This window comes from Cynocephalus volans, chromosome 8 (genome assembly GCF_027409185.1).
Source record: "Cynocephalus volans isolate mCynVol1 chromosome 8, mCynVol1.pri, whole genome shotgun sequence".
Lineage (NCBI taxonomy): Eukaryota > Metazoa > Chordata > Mammalia > Dermoptera > Cynocephalidae > Cynocephalus > Cynocephalus volans.
In genome coordinates, this window is record NC_084467.1 from 85,834,798 (window position 1) to 85,862,597 (window position 27,800).

The following is a 27,800-nucleotide window of genomic DNA, read 5'->3' on the forward strand; positions in this document are numbered from 1 at the left end:
ATCAAATCTTCTTCATACTTCTTGTTCTAGTTATGATTCTGTCTACACATGAATGTTACTTTTTTTTTTCTTAGCGGATTTATAAATTCATTTGACAATCAGCAGTTAGCTCTCATCCACACTGCAGATTTTTGGAGGTGGTAACAGGTACATAGGTAACCAAAGCACAGAGCTTGTTTGTTGAATCTTCATCTTCATTATGTTTTCTGGACAACCGTACACGGATCTGGTAGGGGACATTCCTTATTCCTTTGGCCAAGCCAACTTTGTTGAGCCTGGTATCAATGCAAACATCTGGCGTCCCCATCTCCTTCATGGAAAACTTCCAATCTCTCTGAGTACCCATGGGGCACACATCTCGAAACCCACTCCACGAATACACTTGTGAATGTTGATGGTGTACTCTTGAAGCACCACCTCATTGATGGCGTATTCTCCAGTGACCACCTCCTTGATAGCAGAACAGCCCTTCTTCTTCTTGCCGCCTTTCTTCGGAGGAACCATTCTGGGGGGCCCGAGTGAGAAAGGAAGAGCTGGAGGGACTGTAGAGGAGGGAAAGCAGTGACCTCATGTACAACTCCCGAGTCACCTGCATCCACCTGAATGATTCTGTGGCTGGAAATAACAACTAATGTGTTTAAATCTGTTCATACTGCAATGAACCATGTATTACTATTTGGTAATAAAAAGTCAGTATTAAAAATTTTTGACATTTCCATGGTGTCAAAATTTGGAAGATATAAGAAAATCTTATTGAAATTGTCTATCAACAGGCAAATGCCACAGTGTTTAATTCAAATGGTAATTAAGACGTTAATAATGCTAAGTTAAATATAAAAGGGGGCTATAAAAAGTAATGATGAGGGCTGGTCAGTTAGTTCAGTTGGTTAGAGTACAGCCTTGTAACACACCAAGGACCAAGGTCATGGGTTCAGATCCCTGTACCCACCAGCAACCAAAAAAAAAAAAAAAAAAAAAATTTAATTAGCAAATAAGAAAAAAAGTAATTATGAAAGGTCTTATTTTTAGGCCATGACTACCCCTGAAAGAAAACAGAGCAACTGGGAGACAGGGAAAAGATTCTGATACCATAGTAGGCAGAGTTGTGTATTCCTAAGTGGGGTAGAATCAATGTCATCATCTCCTGTTCTTATCGACAATCCCCTTGTGACTGTCCCCTAACGGTTTTCCCACCTCTAAGCTTCCCTCCACACAGCTGAAGAAGTGACTCCTTTAAAACGCAAATCTGATAATTTCACTTCCCAACCTAGCTATCTACCACCACCTGTCACTGCCTCCTTTCCTTGTTCTCAGCTTGCACAATCCCTCCTCTCCTCTGGTCAGGAGAGGTCCCCTTGGAATGCTACCTCATAGCTCCCTACACTTCTGCTTTTTATCACTTTCCAAAATATTTCATTACACGATGTGTGATGCATTTAATATCTGTCTCCCACCAGCCCAGGAGTTCCTTGAGAGCAGGGACTATGTCTATTCTCTTCACCATCATATTTCAAACTCCGGCCCCTGCCTCACATAGAGGATGTTCTCCTGTACTCTGTTAAATGAATGAGTAAAATTGCCATGAATGATATTTCCTTCTCTCATCCCCTATTCAGTCACTCAAGAAAATATTTAATGAGGATTTTGTTTATGCCTTGTCCTAAGGCTACAATGGTCAAAAAGGATGTTAAATTTATTAATAACTATTTGTACGACTGTAAAGTTTCATAGCTTTTAAAGAAAAACCAAAAACATGTTTTCTTTCATAGAATTTAGTTTGTTCATGTTGGTGATTATTTTTTCCTAAATTCTCTTGATCTGAAGAGTAGCTTGCTTTTAGTTAAAACATCCAACTTTGCAAGAAGTGCATTTCAGGTGCAGATACATCTCACAAACCACAAAGAAGGAATCAGCAGTACTTCAAGCAGTCCTTCAATCCCACAGATTACTCTAGGTTTATTTTCACATTGTTTCTCATTTCCATTATGACTATTATCAGATTGTGCCTTGAAACATTTTTATATCTTATCTCATTTTCTGTAAATAATTACCTAATATACATGAAATATAAGGTAACTACATTTATAGATAACGTATGATTCTTACCTAAGCAACAATGAATAATTTAAGGTGTATACACACACACGCATATACATTAGAGGTTGAATAGTAGTACCTAAAACAGTAATCCCTTCATTTATATTCTGTTATTTATCATATGTCACCTAACTAAAAACTGTTCAGTCATAAAATGATAGATTATTCAAATGTCTAGCCATAATAGTTGTAGTGAAAAGCCTTAACTCTGAGTATTTGATGAGTGTTCAATTAAGACCTCAACCCTTATATCTATTTGGGCACTGTCGTTTTAAGCATCTACAAATTTATTCATCTTTATACATAAAACATATGTGCAATTTTAATAGTTGTATATGATACAAAATTTGAACATTTAAGGGATGTTACACCACATTAAGTTTAACCCTCATTTATGTCTTGGATGATAGATGCAAGAATTCCAACTGAGGCGATTTTATGAACCAGCTAAATGATTTGTATTCAGAACAGCATTAAAAATCCCCATGACAAAGTGTACTTGAACAAAAATACCCTGCTTGTGACACATCCTTTACAAGTAATGTGTTTCCATTTTTCACATGTTGCATCTCATTTATTTTATTCAGGCACACATACTTAAATCGGCAAGATACCGCAAGCTTCCAATACCTTTGAAATAATAAATCACTTCTTGCAGATGTTTTCACCCACTGCAAGGCTGCCGTTCATTAATCAAACATTATCAGTTTCTATCAGTGCCCAGTGTTAAACAGAAAAGGCACTTCATTTTGAGTTCTGACTTTCATTCACTGGTTAGTCCCTGACCCCACGGTACTTACTGCTTGCATTTTAGAAATGTGAAACCTCCTACAGTGTAATGGATTTTAAAGCAAAAAATCCTAAATGGTATTATATTTCCTGAATTCCATATTGCTTTATCCTGAGCTAAATCAAACTGTATTTCTAAAATGCCAAATAAGTGCAGTCATAATAGCCATTTAAAATTAGGTCCACAATAATAATAAACTTATAATGTAAGCTCCGTTTCTGTGACTGTATCTAACACATCAAATTTCTAGAACACACTTGCATGAATTATTTCTAAAATGTACCTTAATCTATTAAAATCTTTTCAGAAGACAATGAGGGGCAATTTATCTACCTACCATAATTTTTATGACCACAAAAAGAAAATGCAACAAAGTTAGACAATTGTAAAATCTTTCTTAAGTTTTCTTCTTCTCTAAGAAAATATATTACATAAAATTGATCAACTTGTAACATAAGAAATCACAGATGATCTTACAGATCATGAGTCACTAGAGTTATCTTATAAACATACTTATAAAACATACTTATAACCTAAAGAAAAGAGAACTGATATAAACTGAATATCTTTACTGCCTTAAAAATAGCTCAAAAACATAGATAAGGCAAAAGAGAATTTCAGCAATCATTCTCATTTTCTCTTCAAAAAAAAGTCTTGTGTTATTCATCCTCTTTGACTATCAAATCCTGAACCATAAGAACTCAAAGCCAACATTTACTTTAAAATCTGACCTGACAATGAACTAATAAACTGGAGATTGCCATGAAATTGAACACAAAAGAAATGCTTTATAAATATTTAGTTTCACCGTTATGAATCAATATCATTAGTGATTATTCATAAACCCTCTCCCATTAAGATATGGTGTAAAAGCTGTACAGATGGATATGGTCCCTTTCCCAGAAAATTTGTAATAAAAATTATGTGAATTTTTGCAAAAGAATTTTACAGATCAAGATCTGAGGGATTCAAAGTCAGTAACAACAGCTACATGAAAATACGCTATGATTTTACTCAGGTCTCAACTAACCCTATAAATATTGCTTTGAGGGGAGAAGGGAGAGGGACAGTGTTATTGTAGTTTTTGTACGGTGTCACTCCTGAGTATGGTAGGCCTTAGGCAGTATCCTGATGACAGCGATCAGGAAACTCAGATGCTTTTCCACTGCCTCTGGGATAAATATAAACTCTGTAAACTTCTTAACCTCTCATGTATCACCCGTAACACCTTAATTGTCTCCTACCCTCATGCTCTATCTGCTGTCATTTACTCTCTCTTCCCCTCAACATGCATCCTTGGCATAGGCTATACCATATTTACCACAGTTTTCAAACTCACCCTGTTCTTTCAAGTCTTTGTGTTTGGTGGCACCATCTTATCTTCCAGTAATGAACATGCTTCAACTTATCTGTCTAACAAACTCATACCCTGCCAGGTTAAAGACTCAGACCTCTAGCTGGTCAACTATATATCTTCTCTGCTCTCCCTTTGTATTTTCGTACAGTAATTTTTTTTTTTCCTTAAAAAATGATGAGCTTCTCTCAAAAGAGAGTATGCCTAAATTCATTATGGAATCCCCAGTGACTAGCATAGTGCCTGGACAAATGATAATTGCTAAAAATATGAGAAATAATTAAATTAAAAATGGAAAGGGTGAAAGTCGTCTTCAGCAGTCAGAATCCAATTTCTTAATTGTACCTTGATATTTTCTCGTTTTTGTATCTCATGAGAGTAATGTCCCTCTTTTCCTTCTTTTCCATTCTTTGTACCTTCTCCTCTCATCTCTTTATAGGAAGGATATAAATACTTTTATACTAGGTTTTAAATGAGTCATAATGCTAAAATTTTATCCTTCCCAGATACACATACATTTAAATAAGGACAAGCATATGGTATTGTCCCTATGCTAAATAATAAGCCTTTAATTATGAAACTGTAGGTATGGGCCGGAAACTGTTTGAGGAGCAATATCAGAATAAGGCCTCTACTTAAGTCTAAACTAATGTCTAACAGTGATCAATATTGTGCTGGTGCTCCCCACATATGTATACAATAACTTATCAAGGTGTCATCTACAGTTTACAATCCCCATCTTATCTTAGCTAACCCAATAGCCTCAAAAATTAATGGGATAAGTAAAGATGTCATTCACAGATTTGTGTAGGGCCAAATAGGTTACAGAATATGTAGCTATAATATATACTCTTCTGCTTCCATAATGCATTTGAGATAATATAATATAATAGAGGGATAATTACAGTGATTGAGCACTAAAATTAACCCTGAGCTTCCTGGAAATTGAATCAAAATGAAATTATTATAAATTACATAGATATCAATATCTGATGAAAGAAAGTTTCCAGACTCATCAGGAGAGGCAAGCTATTTTCCTATCACAAAATTCTTTATGGAATTTCATGATACCAACCAATATAAAACAATTTATTGAACAATGTTCAATAACAATTCTACAAAATGTATTAGATTTATATGGCCCTCTAATATGCAGAAAAGTCCAGGGAATTATAATAAAATAACTTAACAAACTTAATCTATATATATTTCCATGCAATTTTCAGGATTATGTGAGATATCTTATTATTTATAACCTTTCCGTACAGAATCTCTAATATGTATGATTTGACAAAAAGAGCAATGAAGTGATCCACACAATGAAGTATACCTTTAGAAAGAATAATTTGATGACTACATTGTCTATTTATCAGAAATATCTTTAGTAAAAAGAAACAAAAACATACTGTTATATGGCAAACAATAATAAAAATAATTGAAAACAATAAATCAAAATCAAATGTGGGCTACCATAAAAGAAATATTTTTCTATCTGTTGCGATCTATTTGAATATATACAAACATACTTGAACACCTGCATTCCTTAAGGAAAAAATCTTGACAATTAATTTAGTAATGAGGCATTTTGAAAATAAACAAAACCCTACGTGATCCCACAACGAAGTGTCATGAATTCGATTTTTAAAAAGTTACTGCACAGCTTTTTCACAGAAAAGTACGTAACTCTTTTTCCTCAGAGGCTAAGACACGGTTTCTTGAAGCTTAGCTCTACTACTCTGTTAAGCCTCAAACAGAGCGAGACACATCTATGACTGCTGTTTCAGCTCTCAGAAGATGCTTTTTGTTAAGTGACTTCCAGCGTTGCCCGCTGAAACACACCCAGCATCCCAGCTCCAAAGTGATAGAGGTAATCTCTCATGGAGTTTCACAGTATAGTATTGTTTTGTTTTGGCTTAGACAAGTTGATTTGTAAAATCAGCTTGGACAAGAAAAAACTTTGGTGACTTAATAAAAGTTAAAATACTTAAAAACAGTCTTTTAACAGCAGAAGCAATCAAATTAGTATAACACACATGCACTCAAATATACAAAGCACTGGCATTTACCCCATCTTTAGGAAACAAAAACTCTAAAAATTGTACACATTTGATATAAATTTGAATGGACTTGTGTTAACTTCTGCTATGAGCTGATTAATAGAAATATTGACTTTAAAGTATTTCTCTTGCGTAATACAACTTTCACTGTTTAAGGAGAAGACAGGGCTGAAAAGGAGTTAGCATGCCTTGGAAATCAAAAAGGACGACATATTTTCCCTTTAATTTGCAATGAAAATAATTGCAAAAGGATCCCACCATTTCCTATGCATGAATGAGAGCTCAGAAAATTGCAGGGACTTTTCAAAATAGCAACATCTCTTGATTTGACTTTGTTATATTTCCATATTTACTGTACCATTTTCCAGGAGCTACTGATCTCCTTACAAGTCATAACAACACATCTCATGCAATAAATGGACAAGCCCAACTGCCATATTCTACCTACAGAGCAGATGATCTTAGAGTCCAGTGAGAGAGAAGAAGATTCTCAACTTGAAGCAGGCAGAAAATCACTTCTTTTCAACAGAGGACCCTTCTGTCTTGTGTCCTCCAGAGTAGACACTGGGAGAAGCCACTCCACTGAATGATGGAGTTCTCAAGCTATTCAAGCTGAATGAGAGAATCAAAGGATCTAGCTACTTTTTAATAGACTCTTGACAAATACCCCCATTTGCAGCCTTGTCTTCACTCCTACTTCCACAGCTACCTGGATTTACCAATCTTGAAACTTTATGTTGGTTCAGCAATGTACATTATGATACTGCTGCAGCCCAGTTCAGGATTCAGCTTTTTAGGGTCTGCTCATCTGATCTCATATATCCATCTGCTTTTCAGCTTCCAAAGTTTTGCTGTCATTTTACCTCTATCCTATTCCTTTTTTCTTTTGGACTTATGATATTTTAAAAATCTTGTTGCTTTCATTTTGGTGGCAATCCAGAAAAGGATATAAGAATATGCTTGTATTTGTGCTGCCATTTTAAAAGGAAACCTCATTAAACTAATATTAAAAATAAAAATTTCCATTGGTAAATATAGCTGTATCTTACTTTGCATGAATACTTAGAAAATTTTCTTTTTTCTTGTTAAAAGACTGATTAGAAATAGGAAATTTATTTCCAGTGTGATTTTTCTAAGAATGAACTTGAACTTTATTCCAAATACAACTGCAATTTCTTAAGACTGCTGCATGACTGTATTTTTTAATCCCCTCATTGTTCAGTTAGCACCCTAGTAAGCAAGGCATAGGACAAATAAAATCATTTTATTTTCTGTAGATATTTCTTAAAAATTCTAAGAATAATTAAAATTTGTATTTTTAAATTAAATTCCAAATTCTAACATATGCAATCTTGCCTATGAGCTGCCTCACTCTTGTGACTTTTAAAGTTGTCAGTATTTTATATGGGCAAATGTGATATAATGCCAAATTATTTTTTGACAGTGTCGAATGATCTCCTGTCAAATAGTGACAACACATTTTATTGCCATTACAGACTAAGCAACTGGTTTTATTTTTAATACATTGTGCGTAAATGAACAACCATCCATCTTCTTGTAGTCACAGACATATCTGATAAAAGATGATTTCCTATCAAAGGAACCCTGGGTGTCCAGAAAAATCAGTTTACACTGCATTTTTGTCTTAATACTGGTATGAGAAAACTGATAAGGCAGCATAAACAACATTCCAAATAAAAAGATATTTATTATATATCTAACGGGGGACGTTGAAGACTAGTTGTTTCTTAAATTCTTTGCAGAGACCATGCTCCGGATGATCTAATCACAAAAAATTTGCTAATTAGAATTATTCCTGAATAATAATTAAGGCACATAGCAGCATATGCTTTTGAATTTCTTATGAAAATTCAAACATTCTTTAGACCAACTGATGGTTTAAATACACCTACACGACCAGACCTACAGAAATTAAAAGCTATTCAGTTGCTTGTTTCTATTCATGAATCATTTAGTTTTATTCTACAGAAAGTACCTGTAGTTTGCAGCAAATTAACCAGAAGAACAAGATCAAGAAAAAACTTTGTTTACCCCAGAGTTCAATTCTTGTTAATGCTCTATTAAGCACTTCAATTAGTTGTTATGTTTACTTTTAGTTTTATAAATTATCTTCTCAACATATCTAAATATACATTTTCTAATGAGCTTTAATATTCAAGGAGAAATACAAAAAATGTTTTGAAACCAATTATAGGAATAATCTTACATAATCTACAAATGCTGATGAAAGCATATCATTTCAGTAATGCCAATGTCGGACAATATAGCTTTGTTTGGTTGAAAATAATTATTTTGGTTTTACGGTAATGGTTAGGTTTTATTCTGTGTACATAGAGATTAATACAACATTGAAAACACTAAGCCACAGGAATTTAAGAGTAAAAGACTACAGTATAATTCTAATATTAAGTGGTCATTTATTTTCCAATATTCTCTTTAAAGTACCTGATTTTAAATTACAAGGAAAAAAAGACCTAAACATTTAGACCTATATATTAATTAATTAATTCATCCTTTGCTCAAGTTCAAGCTCTAATCATCTCTTACCTCGATTGTATAACAGCTGCCCAGCTTGTCTCCACATATCCAGTCTTGTCACTCAAATTCATCCCCTACCGTGAGAGCCTATGTCCCTTAAAATCTTCTGATCACTTTTTATATTCAAGCAAATAAAAGCCCAGGTTCCTTAGCATGCTATGCAGGGCCTGTATGACCTGCTTCTCGCCTACTCTCCAGCCTAAAGACTTAACAATCATAGAGTCACAGACTCCAGCAACAACAAACTACTCAGGATTTATAATGCTAGTTCACTGAACACCAGCTGTCTTGAACCCTCTGCCAAGAATAACCCCCTCCCTCTCCTTTCTCTTTTCCTGCTAACTTCTAATCATCTTTTCAACTCTGTAAAGACACCACTCCCTCTGGGAAATCTTCTATGGCTCCCTCCCCCTACTCCATTACACACTCTCATGCTTAAAGTCATCCCAGTAATGTCTGGCATCCCCATTGTGAACCCACAAACTCTGGGCATCTCCCAGGCAATACATACATTATTACATTGTGTTGTAATTAACTTTGCACCCAATGAAGCTTTGATCCTCATGAAGTCAAGCAAAAGGTTTTCCCCATCACTGAACACTTAACAACCAGTACTTAGTACAGATCCCAGTAAATGTTTGTAGAGTGAACATATTTATTCGATATAATTAGATGTGTTCAAACAGGCTACTTGGATTTTGGAACTCTAGAAATTTGGGGGAAAGGTTCCAATGATCAGTTTTATATTACACAGTACAGTTTGTTTATGTGTATAAGGGTGGTATCTGCTCCATATATTCAGTGATGGAAATTCTTTGCTTATCTGTATTGCTTTGAATAGTTATAGCTTAAAAAGATCAATCCAAAATGAGGAGTATTTTCCACACCATGTATATTGAATGATTGTTCTTTAACATATGGCTAATTAAGTCTTTGACAGAAATCGGAACTCACTTTTTCCTTCTACTGAAGTTTTGGCCCAAAGGCTTAGCTTAAAATGAATTACCTCATTCTTCAAAGCAGCAAATAAGATTTTTCAGCTTGCCATTTTCTCAAACATATAATGCTATGCTGTTGACCTAGAATATTTAAAAGTGCACATAGTGTAAGAACTCAAAAGTTTTTGAATGAATGCTAAATTACATTGCCTTTCATTGAATTTGACATAAATTTCTTTGCTGTCTTTTATGTCTTTCTCCTCACTTACCTTCATCTCTTCCATTTCCATCTCACTGTACATAAGTATTGTGTATTCATATGGTCATTACATTTTCAAGTAAGCTCAGTCTACAAAGCTCTGGTAACATAGCATAATATGATTAAGAATGGATTTATTTTCGACTTTCATCTTACAAAATACCCTAATTTTGTTTTAACAGTAATATTCTCTAATGGCATGGTAGCTGATTCTTTCACTACTCATAAGCAAAACGCAAGTTGTTACTAAGGACTGATAACTTGCTAAAATGCTACTGTTCCTGTATTTTATCAAATAATACTCTTGTCATAATAATTTACTAAACAGGTTATTTAACAACCTGATAGAATTAACTCCTTTTTAAAACAATCAATTACAACCTGGGTATAACTTATAGCTGGATGAAATTGACTCAAACTAGCTTTGTGTGTTGATTTTATTTTTATATGCTTTAAGGAATACTTGTAGGTTTCCTAGAATACCCATTTAATAAATAACCACTAATTCCACTGTGAGAAGTGTGAAAGACATTACTTTTGTTTTAATTATAAATAAACAAAAAAAAGCCCTAAGGTTTAATAAAAGTATCATCCCCACTTGTTCCCTCTGTTATAATAAAATGCTTTATTTTTTGCTTCTTTTCACCCCATTGATGTAAACTGGTATTAAGATCTACCATAAATGTAAAATTAGTTAAGTAACAATTTAATATTCTTTGTCTGTATTTCTCTACTTTGTTGTGTGGTTTCTTCTCCCCACATAACATTTTGTGTTCCTGGAGATATTAAGTTAAGGTTCTCTCTCTCTCCATTGACATGACAGAGTTACTTAACACGAACCTCTCTCCATTTCCATTCCCTCCCTTCCTCCCTCCCTCCTCTAACTTCTAGTCAAGGCTTGCTACTGAAAAGAGGAAATAAAGCCTCACTACTTCACTAAGAAGCTAAGGCAAAATGAACACACTTGCTTGAGATGTTCCACCTCAGAATTTTTTTCTATGTTCTCCAAACTATTTCCCTGTCAATGAGGAAAAAGTATTCTTCCAGCTTTTAAAAGTTAATACTTCTGCTTATCCTCTTCTTTTCTGGTCTCATCCTGTTCTTCCCCCTCTTAACTATCATCTCAAACTTTTTTTTTTTTTTTTTTTTAATTTTATTTTATTTTATTTATTTTTTTTTCTTTTTTTTTTTAAATTTTATTTTGTCGATATACATTGTAGCTGATTATTGCTCCCCATCACCAAAACCTCCCTCCCTTCTCCCTCCCCCCCTCCCCCCCAACAATGTCCTTTCTGTTTGCTTGTTGTATCAACTTCAAATAATTGTGGTTGTTATATCTTCTTCCCCCCCCCCTCGGTTTGTGTGTGTGTGTGTGTATGTGTGTGTGTGAATTTATATATTAATTTTTAGCTCCCTCCAATAAGTGAGAACATGTGGGATTTCTCTTTCTGTGCCTGACTTGTTTCACTTAATATAATTCTCTCAAGGTCCATCCATGTTGTTGCAAATGGCAGTATTTCATTCGTTTTTATAGCTGAGTAGTATTCCATTGTGTAGATGTACCACATTTTCCATATCCACTCATCTGATGATGGGCATTTGGGCTGGTTCCAACTTTTGTTTTCTATTCACTTCTTTACCTTGCCATAAAAGGTATACAGATTTTTCTATTAAAAACAACAAACAAACAAAAAGCCCTCTCACATCTCCTCCTCCCTTAAGCCTTTGTACCACCCTTACCTTTCCAGGATTATTGTAAGAGATGCTGTGGACTGTTGGGAAAACCACAGGTTTGGGATTTCTGGTTCTGTCCTGGAGAAACTCAGCGGCCTTATGCAAGCCACTTGCCCACCATGAGCCAGTTTCTTCAGCATTAAAACGAGTGTAATTAATACCTACCCCCTGGGATTATGGTGTCATTTGAATGAGATCATGTGTGCAAAGCCCCTAACACATAGTAGACTTTCAAAAAATGTTAGCATAGCTCATAGGCACTGATGACTAATGCCACATTTGACACTGAGAATTTGACAGATGATCAAACAAGTGTGATTTATTTGTAATAGAAAACAAAAACTCTCAAAAACACTAAGTGGACTTGCTAGAATAGTTTGTTTTTCTTACTTTTCTCAAGTTTATCAAACTACTAATAGACCTTTTAGAAGACTCAACAAAGTTACTTCCCACAACTTAGATTCAGGGCCCTATAAAAAGGCATTTCAAAATTGTCCCTACAGAGTAGTCATGAAGCATTCATTAGCCTGATTCATAGATATTTATAATCTCCTAGATGACCTGGCTCAGGATTTTAGTTCATTTCCATTGTAACTGGTTTGAAGAAAGCTCACACCTGTGACCGATAAGCCTGTGTTTAACTGTTTGGTGTCCTGCCCCTCATCTGCACTGATGGGTGGAATGGTTAGGGATGTGATAAGAATTCCCACAGGATCCTAGAATCCCTTTAGCAACCTATTATAAACACAATCACGTGTCACTTAACGATGGGAATATGTTCTGAGAAATGAGTCCTAAGGTAAGTTCGTCATGCAAACATCTTAGAGTTATGTATACAAACCTAGATGGCATAGACTTCTACACACCTAGGCTATGTGGTATAGCCTATTTTTCCTACTTGGGTAATGCACTGCACTACGATGTTAAAATGACCATGACGCCACTAGGCAATAGGAATTTTTCAGCTCCATTACAATCTCAAGTGACCACCATCGTATATGTAGTCCATTGTTGGAAACATCCTTTTACAGTATATGACTGTGTAAGAAAACTCTCTGAAAAAGCCAATTTTCAGCTAAAAGGCATGTGGTCTTAATGGCAGGTTTGAGCATTTTTAGGGTATCGGTTCTTTTTTTTAATAGAAACTAAAATTAGTGTATTTTTAAATACCGAACAAATTTAATGTATGCCATTCTTTAACAATCATACATTGTTACCAGATTCTAAAAAGCTACAATGTTGGGGAGAAAGAATTTAGCATAATAATTATCAATGTTTAAAAAGACCTGTTTACTTGATTTAACATACACTGTATATGTAGTAATAAGTATTAAGTAGAGTTGTAATGCAACTTATTATTATAAATTCATTTTAAGAGGGTAAACATAAACGCTGAGATCAAAGACTTGCCTAAAATTCCCTCCTCCCTTTTTTTTTCTGTACCAATCAACTTGCAATAGTAAAGCCCATATGTTCAGTTACTCCACATTATGGGAACACTGAATCTGTGAGGACTGATTTTATGTTTCCATAATGCATAATGCATATTTTTTTTTACCAGATCTTAGGCAAATACAATATTTAACTATGACTATGCCAAAAAGTTAATTTTAGAGACAAATCTATCTAATACTTACAAAAATTAGAGAATATTTAAAGGTGTTAAGACATACATTAATATTATGTTTTCATAAAACAGAAAATAAACAAAATCAAGAACAAAGCTCTATGGAAGAAATTTGAAAAGAAACAAATTGCAGCAAATATTGAAAATTTTTGCAGAAAAACTTCATTGGTTAGTGAGAAAAGGGAGATAAATTCATAACTTATTTTAGGTAATAAACATGTCTCTATGAAATAAATATCTATCAATTTTTTAAAAATATACAATATGTTAATTCTTGATAAGCAAATTTGCTTTTTTTAAGGACCCTAAGATAATTTAAAAGAGATTTTCTTTTCCCATTTATCTCTTTTCTAAGTACATATATTATACCAAATTTTCTTTTAAAAGGTATATTTTCATGTATGACAAATACCTAGTATTTCTAAGTTAACTCCTTCTCAAATAATAACCAGGTTCAATGGTGTTCGAGAATTGGCTCTGTATATCAACCAGCTGACATTAAAACACAGTGCTAAAGAAGTTCAGTCCTCACGTGGGCTAACTTTACTTTTGCTTTTTTATCACAAAAGATCCATCTAAATATAGAGAATTACCTAACTAACATATACTATGGTCAAAAGAAGGATGGAGCAATAACAAAACCAAAAATTCACTACGAAAAAGTCATGTTGAAATAATATCCTTAGACATGAGTTAGAACATATTCACTGCAGCCTGTCTGAGTATCACACTCTGTGGCATCAGCAGTCACAAAATTTCACTGTGCTCATTCTGTGTAGGGTGTAATCTCATCAATGCCATGGCTTCACATAATATCTATAAGCTGATAATCCAACTACTAATTTTTAAATCCTACCATTGCCAATTTCAGTGGAAAGGTACTTTATATTATTTCTATTCCTCCTAACAGCCATGAATGATGGGATACTGACTGAATCTGACTAGCGTCAAGACTCATACCTTTTTGGCTAGAGTATACTAGCAAATACTGACAGAATACTGACTCTAGCATCATTTGCTAGAGCTAATGATACCCAATCTGTCTCTCCTGCCCACACTTCTCACCTGATTTCCAGGCCTAATCAGGTATACCTGAGGGCTTCCTGGATATTTCCACTAGGATGTCACAGGAATCCCAAACCTAAGAGGTCAAAAAAGAACTCATAATCTTCCTCTATTTTATTTTTATTGAAAGTTTTCACCCTCATCAACGTTGCTGGTCAAAAGAAGTGCTGAAGACATCCTTGACTTGTACCTACTCTTAGATCCATGCCCTGTCTGCTCCTTCCTACCCCTATCCTTCACTGACTGTATCTAATCAGGTGCTAAGACTTACCTACTGTATTTCTTTATATTTGTTTCCTGCTCTCGGCTCTCACAGTCCTTCTTCAGGTACTCAATATCTCTTGCCTGAGTTATTGCAATAGCCACGATGTGAAATCTCCCAGTACCTGGTCTTGCCTTTCCTCAATCCATTTCCGTAGTGCCATCAAATCAATCTTTCTAATCTCTTACCTCTCACATCAAAATCTTTTATCTTCCACAGTGTAAAGTAAAACACTAAATAACTATCTAAACTTATTTGCATACCATGCAAAACCTCGAAAATCTGGCCCTGCTATATCTGTTTGGCCCTACTTGCCAGTACATGACCCTGCCAGTGAAAGCTCCAGCAACAATATGAAGCTGTCACATATGATATTCCCTGTACCTGGGTATCCTCCTCATTCCCCACCACCCAAGTGTCCCCTGATATGTCCTTTTCCTACAGAAGCTTATAGTCTAGGATGAATAAATAGAAGTGCATACAAGTAACTGAACAGACGATTTTAGATGCTGCCATACCACGTTACATATTGTGGGGAAAAAAGGAATAGTTACCTTGGGGACAAACCAGAAAATGTTTGCATGTCTTTCTCCCCTCAAAACTATAAGTTTCTTGATAACAAGGACATATTAATCACATATCAGGAACTCGGTATTTAGTGAATGAGTGAATGAATGAAGTTACACATGCAATAACAGAGGTGAAAGCTTTAGCATTATAAAAATTATGAGAATGCAGGCCATCTGCTATTAATACTTCAAGCACATGACTGTTGATATTTTGTCAGTGATGCCAAAGTTAGATTTTCAGGATAACATAAAAAAAGATTTTTCAAATATCATTTTAAGGTTGTGAGGGCACAGTTAAGTAAAAAGAAAAATAATATGTATAGAAATATTCTAAACTAATATTTTTTATATAATGCTGAGTCAAAAGATTTCTGTTTTTTTGTTTGTTTGTTTGTTTGTTTTGTGGCTGGCCAGAAAGTTTTCTTAATCTCTGTCTTATTTTGCTCCCTGTTCTTAGAAGTCTTAGTAGTTAGAAAATTTTAAAAATCTGTAAATAAGTTTCGCTTCTTTCTGACCCTCCTTCTGTAGAAATGAGGGTCATGAAGTGAAAATAACTTTAAGATGATGCTGCTCTTAAAATGTTTACTCTTTCCTTACTCAATTCCCCTCAAGCCTACATTTCTCCATAAAGATGACTGTAAGTTGCAAAAGAATAGAAGCTGAAGACATACACACACATATATACACAGACGGGATAAAAAACACACTTGAATACAGCAGAAAGCAGTTGTAGAGAAACGTAAGATCACTTTACCACCAAAAGTCTAACACATTTCCGTCTATTTCACTATTAACAGGAAACCTCACAGTTGGACCAATCACCAGAGACTCATATTCAGTCTTCTCTAAGACCCACTTATAATCTCATATTATAGCCCAGAATTTTCCTCCAGAAATTCTTGTTTTACAGCTACCAAAAACACATTGGGAGGGTGAAAAAAGACACAAACATAACACTGATTCAACTTGCCCTAGAGTACTCCATTAACCAAATATTTCTATAGTCGATAGCTGAGAAAAACAAATATACACATAAAACTCCAATTAATTATTTACATTATTGTGTCAGAGTGATGTTCCTTAGCAAATAACTTTATATACTTAAATGTTCATATTCTAGTAAATACAGATATTAATATAAAAATGATCACCCCTCCCCAAAATGACAATAGTGTTTTTTATTAAATCTTTTTTCATATTGTTTTTATTTTTACTTTTGTCTCTGCATTTTTATAAATACCACAAAAGTAAACAAATTCATTTTAGGGCAAAAAGAACAAAAAATTGAATTAGTCTTGAATTTAATATGTTTTTACAGTAGAACACAAAGATATTGAACTAACATGTTTTGATACACCACCTGGCACAGAAGTATGCATTTCTACCTAATCACATTACCTTCAAAACTAAGAAAAAAATCACAAGTGCTATGAACTATGCAGTTTTCTCTTTTCTTTTTCAGTTTCCTTTTTTCTTTTTTTCCAGTTTTCTTTTTTCTTATTTGGTACTCAGATGAGTCTTTCTCCAATTAATTTCTCAGTAGCGCTTTTCCTATGTTTTGCTAAATAACAAACATGACCTTAGTTTTCTTCTTTATAGAGATGATGGATACGCTTGCATAAAACATTAAAGGACACGTCCCAAAATAATCTCTAGTTTATTTCCCCGAGCACCAGGAGTAAGAGAAATTGTGGTCTGGATGGCTCTGTGTTACTTCCTGGCCAAATTCAATATGTGCTAACTGTCAGAATTCATAATGAAGAATTGAGAAAGAGAACAATAAAGTGGAAAGGAAAGTTAAAGAGGTTTTATAGATCAAGTCCTAGCCCAGAAGCAAATAGGATTTTTCCATGTGTGTATGTTTCCTTTTTTCTTAACTTGTTGAAAAGATGAGAAAAATGAAACTAAACATCAATCATAATTTCTAAGATACACCTTTGGAACTGTCAATCACTTCACAGAAAACTGATTAATTTCAGTTTTCATTTATTCATTCTGTGATTTTAACTCATGGATGAGTTTCTGTTTTTTCTTTGATTGTGAAATCAACTACTTACTTATTTACTAAAGATTTACTTTAAAAGGATAAAACATTACAACTGAGAAATAAACTAATTTTGTCTTTAAAAATTAACTCAAGCATAGCATCAGGAAAAGATATCTATTTGGATACACTTTCCAAATAAGTTATTTGCTAAAATAGTAACTAAGATGTGAAGAACCCAGGTGCTTAAATGAACACTAAAATGTGGAACCCACCTAAATTCAGCTACTTTAATGGGCTAGTACAAAATAATCAGCAATGGAAACATCTTCTGCTTCAAGGACAGGATATACATGTCCTAAAAAGTATTCTGTAAAAGTATTCTCAAAACAGTTTGGTCATGTTAGACAAAAGTTAACTTGATTTATAATATACATGGACTTCCACTTAAAATGATTTTCTTGTCTCACAAGTATAAGACAATATAAGAAATTAAGAAAATTATAAGAAAATATAAGTAATTAATGTACTTAACTACCTGCTAACTAAATATGCCCCTCTACCTATTTTTTTTTAAATAAATTTTTATTGACACATAGCTATGCTCATTTGTTTATATACACTCTGTGGCTGCTTCACACTGCAAAGGCAGAGGATTGAATAGTTGCAAAAAAGACCACATGGCGCACACAACCTAAAATATTTGATATCTGTTCATTTATAGAAATATTTTGCAGATAACTCATTTAATGTTTCTTATTAGTTAGAAACTTAAATAAAAGATATTTAAGTTGTCTCCTAATATTCCTCTCTATAATTTGCCCCTTCCAAATTGATCTTACTGCTGAATTTGACCCTCACTCTTCATTCCTTTGGCATATAATCAAGTTGAGACCCTCATCAATCACAAAAGATAAATGCCATTTCATTTTTATGAGAGAGGTTTTCATTAGCTAATCCATCCTGTTCATTAATTCAACACTTAACCTGTATTTAAAACATTTTTTCTCTATATATTACCACTGTAAGTTTCTGTTGGTAACAGGCAGAATGCAAATAAAAAGTCAATTAAAAACCATTATATACTACTTCACAACCATTAGGATAGCTACTACCAAAAACCCCTGAAAAATCCAAAATAACAAATGTTGGTGATTGTAGAGGGTTAAAAATCTTGATTCTTGTTTGATTTTTAGACAAGGCTCTTTAGCTAAAAAACCTATGGGACAAAAGTCCTTAGCAAGGAGGCAACAGCCTACAGCTAGTGGGACAATAAGCCCATATAATCAATTCTGATAAAGTATATGTTGACTCTGTTGATTTTTAGATAGGGTTTTTAGGTAATGCATGTATGGGACAAAAGTTCTCAGTTAGGAGACAACAGCCTACAGCTAGTGGGCCAAAGCCCATCTAATCTATTCTAATCACTGTTTTGGGATGGGATTATGTACTTTGATTATTAAACATACTGACGGCTGTTAAAAGATGTTGAAAGAATTGCTGTAGGGAAAAATGTGAAAAAATGTTTGCTAAGGGCAAGCTGTTTGTTGATGGAAACTTTAGAGACAATTATACTTATATTTAATTATAAGGATGTAACTCTTGCTTAAATCATCTGGGAAGAGGTTATAGTTCAGATTGGATAATGATCACAGTTTGATCAACTTAGCTTTTCACAAATTGTACTTTGGAATGTCACATTGTTAATTTAAATGATGTTACTAGTTTCTATTGTTGAAGCTATACTTAGCCATAGATAACTTTTGTCATGTTGCCCATGTCTTTGTACCCTTTTGAAATGATTGAATCAACTGATTTTTCTTGTGAAATTTCCTTGTCTTTACAATAAAAACAGAAGTGACCTTTGAATCAGGGCTGTACCCAGTTTTCTCCTTCTAACAGAGGAGCTGCTCATGTGCAGTCCCTTCAGGCTTCTCATTGCATTCTTGTTGCTTTGAGTAATTTTTTTGCATCTCTGTTACACAGCAAGAAGTGTAAGAGGTGATGATGTGGAGAAACTGGTACATTGCTGATATGATATAAATGTAAAATGATACAGCTGCTACAGAGAACAGTAGGATGGTTCCTCAAAAAATTAAACACAAAATTATCAAATGATCCAGCAACTCCACTTCTGAATAAGTACCCAAAAGAATTGACTCTAATAGTAGAGACTCTAAGAGATATTTGTATACCCATGTTCATAGCAGCATAATTCACGATTTCCTAAAGGTAGAAGCAATCTGAAGTCCATTGACAGATGAGTAGATAAACAAAAAATTGTGTACACATACAATGGAATATTATTCAGTCTTAAGAAGGAAGGAAATTCTGAGACATGTTACAACATGTATGAACCTTGAGAACATTATGCTAAGTGAAATAAGCCAGTCACGAAAGAAGAAATATTGTATGATTCCACTTACATGAGGTACCTTGAGTAGTCAAATTTACAGAGTTACTGTTTTATAGGTGTTATAGAGTTTCAGTTTTGCAAGATGAAGAGGTCTACAGATGGCTGGTGGTGATGATAGTACAGCAATGTGAATTACTTAATGACACCAAACTGCTCATTAAACAATGGTTAATACGGTATATTTTATGTTATGTGTACTTTACCGCAAAATATTTCAAAAACTTAAAGAATTTTTTAAAGAAAGGACATAAATAAAAATTTTTAAATCATTATATAAGCTATGCCAACTGAATATACAGATTAAGAGTAGGGCTCTCAGATATACCACAGTTCAAATCTAGTTTCTAGTACTTGAGAAAGTTCCTTAACACCTCTAATACACAATTTACATATATATGAAATGGAGATATAAATAATACAAATCCAGGACAGATCATCTTGGCAAAAAACCAACAGAGAAACACAAAATCTAATCAACAGATGAGACCAATTGGACTTGACAGATATCTACAGACATTTCATCCAACAACCTCAGAATATTCATTCTTCTCATCAGCATATGCAACATTCTTCAGGATAAACCACATGTTAGATCACAAGTCAAATCTCAACAAATTAAAAAAAAAAAAACAGAATTATTCCATGCATTTTTTTCAGACCGCAATGGATTAAAACTAGAAATCAATAACAAATGAAACTATGGAAACTACACAAATACATGGAAATTAAACAATATTCCACTTAATGATATATGGGTCCAAGAAGAAATTAAACAGGAAATCAAAAAATTTACTGAAACTAATGAAAATAATGACAAATCATACCAAAACCTGTGGGATACTGCAAAAGCAGTACGAAGGGGGAAATTCATTGCACTAAATACTTAATTCAGAAGAATGGAAAGATGGCAAGTTAACAACCTAACACTTCACCCTAAAGAATTAGAAAAACAAGAACAATCCAAACCCAAAGTTAGTAAATGGAAAGAAATAATTAATATCAGAGCAGAACTAAATGAAATAAAAACCCAAAAAATGATACAACAGATGAATGAAACCAAACTTGGCTTTTTGAAAATTAAATAAAATTGACAAACCATTAGCAAGGCTGAATGAAAAAAGAAGACAGAAGATATAAATAACAAAAAATAGAAAATAAAAAGGTGATATTACAACTGATACCTCAGAATAGAAGGACTCATTAGAGACTACTATAAACAACTATATGCCAACAAATTTGAAAATCTGAAGGAAATGGATAAATTTTTGGACACTCACAAATTACCAAGACTGAGCCAATAAAATATAGAAAATCTGAATAGACCAATAAAAATCAAAGAGATTGAAGTTGTTATCAGTAGTTTCCCAACAAAGAAAAGCCCAGGACCAGATGGCTTCACTGCAGAATTCTACCAAACCTTTGAAGAAGAATTAATACCAATTCTCAACAAACTATTCCAAAAAAAGTGAAACAGAGGCTATTCTCCCAAACTCATTCTATGAAGCAAACATCACCCCAATACCAAAACCAGACAAAGATACAACAAAAAAAGAAAACCACAGGCCAGTATCTTTGATGAATATAGAGGGTAAAATCCTCAATTAAATACTAGCTCATCGAATACAGCAACACATACATAAAACTATACACCATGATCAAGTGGGTTTCATCCCAGAGATGCAAGGTCGGTTCAGCACATGCACATCAATAAATGTGATATACTACATAAACAAATTCAAAGACAAAAACCAAATGATCATCTCTACAGATGCTGAAAAAGCATTTGACAATATTCAACATTCATTCATGATAAAGACTATAAATTGTGTATAGAAGGAAAGCATCTCAACACAATTAAATCCATATATGACAAACCCACTGCCAATATCATCATGAATGTGGAAAAGTTGAAAGCTTTTTTCAGGAGGAACATAAGAGCAGGAACTAGACATGGATGCCCACTCTCACCACACCTATTGAACACAGTGTTGGAAGTACTAGCCAGAGCAATCAGAGAAGAGAAGGTAATAAATGGTGTCCAGATTGGAAAAGATGAAATCAAACCATCCTTGTTGCAGATGACATGATCCTATATACAGAGCAACTGAAAGACTACAAAAACAGTCTTAGAGTTAATAAATGATTTCAGCAAAATTGCAGGATGCAAAATCAACACACAAAAATCAGTAGCAGTTCTATATTCCAACAATGAACTAGTAGAAAAAGAAACTAAGAAAGCTAGCCCATTTACAATAGTAACCTCAAAAATAGAATACCTAGGAATAAATTTAACCAAGGACATAAAAAATCTCCATGACAAGAACTACAAACCACTGTTGAGAGAAATTAGAGGAAATAAGAAGAAAAGATATCCTATGCCCTTGATTGGAAGAATTAATATCGCGAAAATATCCATACTCTATCTACGTATTCAATGTGATCCCCATCAAAATTCCAATGACATTTTCTTCAGAATTAGAAAAAACAATCTTAACATTCATATATAGTATTAAAAGACCATGAATAGCCAAAGCAATCCTGAGCAAAAAAATTAAAAATGGAAGCATAACACTACCTGACTTTAAACTATATTACAAAGCTATAGCAACCAAAACATCATGGTACTGGCATAAAAACAGACACACATACCAATGGAACAGAACAGAGAATCCAGAAGTCACCCATACACCTACAGCCATCTGATCTTTGACAAAGTCACCAAGACTACACACTGGGGAAGAGGCCGCCTTTTAAGTAAATGGTGCTGGGAAAATTGGACATTCACATGTAGGAGAATAAAACTAGACCCATACCTCTCACCATATACCAAAATCAATTCAAGATGGATCAAAGAATTAAATATACATCCTGAAGCAATAAATCTCCTTCAAGAAAACATAGGGGAAACACTCTAGGAAGTAGGATTGGGTACAGACTTTATGAATATGACCCCAAAAGCATAGGTAGCCCAAGCAAAAATAAGCAAATGTATTATATCAAACTAAAAAGTTTCTGCGCAGCAAAATAAACAATTAACAGAGTGAAAAGACTACCAACAGAGTGGGAGAAAATATTTGCAAAATATATATCTGACAAAGGATTAATATCCAGAATATAAACGGAAGTCAAACAACTTAACAGCAAAAAAAAAAAAATAAATAAGTAACCCAATTAAAAAATGCGCAACAGAGCTGAATATGCATTTCTCAAAGGAAGATATACGAATGGCCAACAACACAAGAAAAAATGCGCAACATCACTCAGAATCTGGGAAATGCAAATCAAAACCACTTTGAGAAACCATCTCACTCCAGTTAGGATGGCTAATATCCAAAAGACCGAGAATGATAAATGCTGGCAAGAATGCAGAGAAAAAGAAACCCTCCTACACTGTTTGTGGGACTGTAAAATGGTGCAGCCTTTATGGAAAATGGTATAGAGGTTCCTCAAACTACAGGTAGATCTACCATATGACCCAGCTATTTCACTGCTGGGTATATACCTAAAGGAATGAAAGTCATTCATGTCAAAGGCATATCTGTTTCCCTTGTTTACTGCAGCACTATTTACAATAGCCTAGAGTTGGAAGCAGACTAAATGAACATCATCAGATGAGTGGATAAGGAAAACGTGGTATATCTACACAATGGAATACTACCCTGCTATAAAAAAAAGGAAATATTACCATAAATAAATATACAAACAAATAAATCAGTGGCAGGGGAAGAGAGAGGGAGGAAAAAGAGGAATTGGTAGAGGGACATGAAAATCAACTACACTGTGTATTGATAAATTAAAAAGTAAATAAACATAAAAAATAAAAATAAATAGTACCAATCCAAAATTACTTTGTGAGAATTAAAAATAACTTATACACAAAACATAGCCAATACTCTGAGAAATGTAGCTACTATATTATCCTGACATGTACAAAAAATCTTATCAATTGCATTAACTTAGTACTTTTTAAAAATGTCATAACTGGTTTTACTTATTTTGCAACCAATAGTCCATAGAATACTGCTAGATATGGTAGAAGCTTAAAAATACACTTTAAAATGCGATTGACCAACAGTAACATTAAAGGAACAGGAACAGTGAAAAAGCACCTGACTGTGGTACAGTCTTCATAAAAGCCAAAAGAGAGGCTATCTTCTTCCACTAAAAAGGAAAATTAACCAGGGAGAGATAAGATAGCAGTAAAATTTAAACTATTATCCTAGCACTAATAAATTTATCAGTGAAATATTAATTTAGACATTAATGCCCAACAAACAAAACTGTCATGTAAATTTTTTTAAAAAGGCCAGAAACACAATATAAGAACTTAAAGATCTATGAAAGCAACTTTCCAATTAAATATGCCTTTCTTCCCATAAATTGGATATGTTAACATAATCTTTGACTTATTAACCCAAATATCAATAATATCTTGTTCTCCAAATTTGACTTATGAATTGAGTTGTATGCACAATTTATCTCAGTAACACAAGCAAAATGAACAACTCTTAACTTTCTGCCATGCAAGTTTGTGTGTGGTGGGGGTGGGTGTGAACAGAGACTCTGATGCCTGATGTTCTCTCCATCTGCACACCAGGTGGCACTGCATGGTTAACCAGAAGATGATAATATACATCAAGATTCTGTACATACTTGGAGATAAGAACATAAATAAAAGTTTGTCTAAAAAACTTTTTTTCTTAAACGTCCACTGTAAATATGCTTAATAATGTTCTTTAAAGGGTTATGTTAACATTGTGAATTAATCATTATTGCAGTATCGTTTTCCCCATGTATGAATTCCTGATATAACTAATAATTTTACTAAGTAATATGAGTTTAACAGATTGAGGAAGAGTAATAAAACCAAAGTAGGTTCAACTTGGGGAACTGGAAACAATATGATTGTGAAGGATGCCCTTAAACAGTTAAAGACAAGATCTGGAAGAAAACTGATTTGATATAAATTTCAACTGTATTGCTTCTAAAATAGATTTGTTACTTAAAATAAAACGGCTTAATAAGCTCTCTTAAAAGTAATGGTCTTGCCTAACAGAATACAGATTTTAAGCATTTAAAGTCAAAGAAGCTGTTTAAATGTCAAAGAAAAAGAATATTAGTCTATTTTATTTAATCCTGCTTACCAAAAATGGTATAGCCTAATCTGTATAAATAGGAAATACGTAATAAATAAAACACAAACTATCCTGCAGAGTTTCACATTTCCAACTTTGGGAAGTTTTTTTTCTAGAAAGAACTATAGAGCATACTTAGAAATATACTTAGTTTCTTCCAATTCGCATCAGTCTCTGCCATTTCCATATCATTTTTCATGACTGTCTTACTAACCTTTCTTTCCTTGTGTGTAATGGTCTTCCTTATTTTACCAAATTTTACACAGTTGTGATTCACAAGGGATAAGATAAATAGAACTGAATGGTTTGTAGTGTGAAAACAGCTATCCCATAGAATGCTTCAGCTGTAATTGAAAATCACCGTATAGTGTACATATGTATTCAATGTAGTATTGAATTATTCCACATTTAATTTTATTGAATTGGGGTGGGGGAGATTGTAAACTGTGGTGTTCCTTAATTCTTCTATGATAATATCCACCATTTCAGTGACTTCTAATTTTGTTAATTATCCTAAAGTTTATCCTTCAACATCAACATCCTACTTCTCAATAACTCAACCTATAGGATAATTATCACGTTAAAAAAGAAAAAGAAAAAAAGAACAAACAAAAAAACCCCCGCCATCACAATGCCTCTTATAGACTGAATGTGCAGCCTCAAAATTCATATGTTGAAGCCCTAACCCCCAATGTGATAGTATTTGGAGATTGGACCTTTGGGAGTTAATTTGGTTTAGATGATGTCATGAGAGTAAGGCCCCCATGATGGAACTAGTGCCCTTATAAGAAGAGGAAGAGACAACAGGTCTCCTTTTCCATGCTTATAAACCAAGGAAAGGCCATGTGAACACACAGGAGAAGCCACTTGCAAGCCAGGAAGGGGGCCTTCATCAGAAGCCAACCTTGCTGGCACCTTGATCTCCAAATTCCAACATCCAGAACTGTGAGAAAATAAATGTTTATTGTTTAAGCCACCCTGTCAATGGTATTTTGTTATAGCAGCCTGAGAAGACTAAGACAATAACCATAGTAAATGAAGGTACTTCAAAAAGTTCATGGAAAAATAAAATTAAAAGATAATACAAATATTTCTGAGAAGTTTTTGAAGAACTCTCATATGTTCAATAACATTCCCTTCCAGGTTCAAATGGTAATTTTCTCTCATGAAAAATTTAACTGGCAGCCATAAACAGCAGTTGAAAAAAAACATTTTGCTTAGTTCGGTTATTTTCCAATTCTTTTATCAACTGCTTTTTAGAGTTAATTAGCTATTGGGAACTACTAAAAGAAAATTAGTGCTTAAACAATGAAAAAACTAAAAATATATTTTTTTCTTTTTTTAATTCAGGCAGCTACCATAAGTGAAATGTACCTTTATTCCATAAAATATAGAGAGAAATATAATTGGTATTCCTCCATGTCTTCATCTAAAGAAATCAAAAGAACATAAAAATGTTCAATATTTAAAAATATAGTTTAAGCTTTTTTATAAAATTTTTTTACATAAAAATAACATGGGCTATAGAATATTTTAAAATAACCTTGCTAAATAAATTACCTCCTTTTTGACTTGCTTTGTTGTGGAAGAAATATACAGATTATAATTAATTAATTTGACAGATATTTATTGATCATCTGCAATAGTAAAGGACCTCTACTAGTAGAAAAAGCTAATAGTTTTTTTAAAAAATTCTTATATCCTCCTCCTCATCATAAAATTCTTACTAAAAACCCTCAAGCAAATAATACTACCTTCAATAATTAACCCAAAATCTTCAAATAAAATACCCAATATTTAGCATAGTACTATAATACATAATGATAAGGTATAAATGTAAAAATGACTTAAGAATGCCTTTGAGTAGTTCATCTGAACCAATAAACATGTCTTTGCATTTTGTCAAAAAATAAATAAAATAAAAGAGGACTTTTAGAAAGATCCCTGAATTTTAAAAGTCTAGATGATCAAGTACAGTCTTAAAATTTCTGAAGAAGTTAGTACACAGCTTTTTATTTCTTCCACTGGTTCTCTTTTCTTTTTCTTCTTCCAATTATTTTACTTCAAAAACCTTTATTTATGTTGTACTATATGTCAAGAAATATGCTGAAATTGTGGAATAGAAAGAAAAAACAAATCCCCACTCTCACAGGTTTTTAATATACTGTGTCTGTGTGTGGGTAGGGGAGGGAATATCTACACATAACCAAAAGTAATAAAAGGAAAACTATATTCATTCCTGTAGATAACACATAAAACGTTTCACTATATATGAACACAGAATAAATATTTATCTCAGCTGGACGAGCCAAGGTACAACATTGGGAAAGTACACGTTTTGAGGAATGGCTAGATGTTTAATAAAAGTCTATAAAGTGGTAGATTTAAGGCTAAAGGGGTAGATGCAGAAAGCTACTGCAGCCTGCTGAAAGTGATACTGAGACCATGTGACTTATTCTGAATACAGTGAACAGCCACTAAAAATATTTGAAGCATTTATTAGAGTATCATATTACTAGGAGAAGCAGAATGATTTGGGGCAACAAAGTTAAACATCAAAGGGACCAGGATTACTCTTACTGGCATGATTAGCATCATTTCCTGTAATCAAACAATTGTGGTGCCAGCTTGGTGAGCTTGGAATCAGAACAAGGAGATCTAGACATCCTTCAAATGGACTGACCTGTGTATCTTGTGATACAGGCTCAAAGACCTTCATGCCCATTGCTCCAGGTTCCTTTAAAGAGACACTGCCAATACTTCCTCAGATTTTTTTCTTCTGTACTTCTGAAGGTGACTAGCCCCTGCTTCCTGCTTCTGCAGATTAATAGCACTTCCCATAGATATGTTAATATGATAAAAGAATAATTGTCCTCTATCTATTTTATCTCCTTCTGGGGGCTTTGCTTAAACTCATTAAGTGAAGATTTAAAGAACTCTCAGCTGGAATTCTA

General features: G+C 33.6%; 1 protein-coding gene and 1 pseudogene across 1 annotated transcript in view; both read right to left on the reverse strand.

The window, feature by feature from the left end:
* The window catches only part of DPYD (dihydropyrimidine dehydrogenase), an 855,274-nt gene that overhangs the window by 552,288 nt on the left and 275,186 nt on the right, over window positions 1–27,800 (reverse strand). The window lies entirely within an intron of this gene.
* LOC134383260 (large ribosomal subunit protein eL31-like) lies at window positions 113–27,571 on the reverse strand (annotated as a pseudogene).